The 2858-nt window shown below is 36.6% G+C and overlaps 1 long non-coding RNA gene across 1 annotated transcript; it reads left to right on the top strand.

The window, feature by feature from the left end:
- The first annotated feature begins 889 nt into the window (after positions 1–889).
- Positions 890–2274, top strand: LOC149374287 (uncharacterized). The gene is made up of 3 exons (XR_016293122.1): positions 890–921; positions 1002–2112; positions 2180–2274. It is a non-coding gene; the product is annotated as an uncharacterized LOC149374287 (long non-coding RNA).
- The last annotated feature ends 584 nt before the right edge of the window (positions 2275–2858 follow it).

Genomic DNA, 2858 nt, shown 5'->3' on the forward strand with positions numbered 1-2858 from the left:
CTTGTAAGCCCATCGTACTTAAATTTATTTTTGAACTCTTAACACTCATGCTAAGTTATTATATTTGTATCGTCTAGAATACATCTCTTCTCAAAGGCTTGTAGTATGTATCATTAAATCGCTTCTTTTGTCAAGCAAGCATTGGCAATTCTCAACACAACTGTATTTTAGCATTATTCATTCAAAAAATGTGCCTGAACATTTGTAAATATTTAACATAACCTTTATTCATGTGAAATCTGCGACATTCTTGACCTCGCCTACTAAGTACTATAATATTGATTTACAAGTGTAGTTCAACTAAAACTTTTTAAATTATTACAACTTAATTTTTATTAGAATATGTTTTTTAAATATGCGTAGTATGTGGAATAAATTATTCACAGGCGCGCGCGCGCGCACGCATGCGCACACGCACACACACACAGTGTTGGCTTCAAGATGGCGAAAAGTGGTCCCCCCACCACTCTCCCGTCTAAGAAAAAAGGTAGGGGGACTGCTTTTTGGTCGCGGCTGCTCGACAGCCAAAAGCGTCGTCTGTTACGACAGCGGTTCTCAAATACTAGTCACTAGTCATGTATGATGTAGCTATATATATACATGTGTGTATATAATATGTACCAGCTGATTGTTGCGCTATATAGTGGTTAAGTGCTCTGTTGTCTGTTCTGTCATTCCTGTCTCCTGTACCGGTGCTGATAACTGAGATACCAAGAGCCAAGCCAACGTTAATGCTGGTACTTATAACTACTGACCAATGGCTTGACCTTGACTTCTCTTCAACCAACTGTGGCCTTTTTCACCAAGTCAAACGATGAGGTGAGCAAAGATACTACTGTTAGTGCTAGCAGTTTGACAAGTAGCTGCTAAGCAGATCTGACAAAAAACTGCATATTTCAGTTATAAGCCCAACAGTGTTTGGTGAGTTGCAGTGCTTGTTTTTTTTATTCTCTTTTTGTATATTTTTTTGTCTCTCTTAAATTTGTATATAAATCAAGCAGGACTTTAACGTGGGATTGCTGACAAATGAGTAATTCCCACAAGTTTCCAATCATAAAGTTGTGATTTACTTTTCTTGCAATCAAATCAACCAAAACAAAAAAAAAACTTATCAAGAAGCAAGAGGTTAAAATTTGGTTTTATCCAGCACAATTTTGGAGGATAATAAGAAAAATCAACGGCTGATGAAGTTTGACAAGAAAATGTACCTGAATCTCTGAAATCATCGAATGGCTGTGAATTCCAGTTGCTCCAGAGGCTGTAGTAAAGAGTTTTTTAATAATTATTGTTCACAATAGAGGTACAGAGAAAAGTCACTCAACGCTCTCATGAAAACTTGGTGCCATGTGATGCTAATCACACAGTTAATAATAAAAATGAAGTTCAGACTTGCTCAAAGTTAACAAGTGCGCAGCTCATCATATTCCAAACATATAGTACAGTTGTGGCAGATGGTCTTTACAATTATTCAAATGAAGTAAATTATGAAGGTTAAGAAATTTCATGAAGCTGTAGATGTGACCTGGTCACCTCCAGTCCAGCAGCCCACCAACTTTCCAATTTTGCTGGCTGCAGTAACAGTTGCTCAGCAGTTGGATATCAGTTTTAGTATCGTAATGCCAGTTTGGATTTGTATTCTCTCAACCTGGAGCAGCCAGGCTGTATGATACGTACATCAAGATCAGTGTGCCAAGTGATCGAAGGTTTTGTCCTTTTTTTTATTCATGTGTACCTAAAATATTCGTAGTGTTGAGAAATTTAGTATGATAATTATAATTACCATCAAGATATTACAAAATAATTTGGGGAGCTGGCGGAACGAATCCAGCTGGCATTATTGTGAGTTGCTATGATTGTGGAAAAATAATAATTCACTTTGCTGACAAGATGTTTGAGAACGACAGCAACTGTTTGATTAGCAGTCCCGACAATCACAAAGGTCCTGTGAGAGCACTGGACTTTAATCCATTTCAGTCTCATTTTCTAGCTACTGGTGCGACAGATAGTGACACTTATACTTTGTATATTAATTGGACAAATGAGCCTATGTCTCCTAGTTCCAAAAAAATTTACCACCTGAGGATGTACTAGATAAATCATGGAATACACGAGGTACGTTACTTGGCAACATTTTTTTTACACATTCATAATTGACATTAGAGAATTTTGTTGTTTACAGTGCAACACATTCTTGCTTCAACATTTTCACAGCGTTGTGTCATTTGAAGAAGAATTAAGCCATGGTAATACTCACCGATGCCAATTCAAGAGCCTCTATAAGAATTATCATCAGGAATTTTAACATAATAATTCTTCATCATTATTGAAATATAAGTGAGATGGAAATCAGTACACTGAAATCCTGATATATGTATAGTCACACAGCTGTCTCTTGCTTCAGAAGAAGATTAAAATCCAATTATTGAACTGTGGGATTGGAGATTTGCAACCACACCGTAAAAACATTCCAAAACCATCGAAGGAAAGTAATATCAATTGCCTGGAATCCTTATTACTCTGATCTTCTCAGTTATGCAAAAGACGATAGAATTCTCTCTTGGAATCCTAATTTCGATATTCCAGTACGTAGCAGTTAAATTTTTCTCGCAACTCTGTTTTTTATTGTGTGATGCTTATTTTTTATTACAAATCTTATTCTAGGGTGGTGATATTGTTGGCTAATTGGCTCAAACAAATCATGGAAACTTAAATGTATCTTAGTGTCCTAGATGAGCTTGCTTGGTTGTGAGTACTACTTCATATGGCCAGGCAATAGTATACTCTCTGTAAGGTGGAGCTGACCATTGATCTGCTGAAACGTTGAATAAAATGTTGATTTATTTCCTGGCATGGACCCA

Source organism: Copidosoma floridanum, unplaced genomic scaffold (assembly GCF_036245765.1).
Source record: "Copidosoma floridanum isolate Cflo_tuat_1 unplaced genomic scaffold, Cflo_Japanese_pri ptg000020l, whole genome shotgun sequence".
In the NCBI taxonomy this organism is placed as follows: Eukaryota; Metazoa; Arthropoda; class Insecta; order Hymenoptera; family Encyrtidae; genus Copidosoma; species Copidosoma floridanum.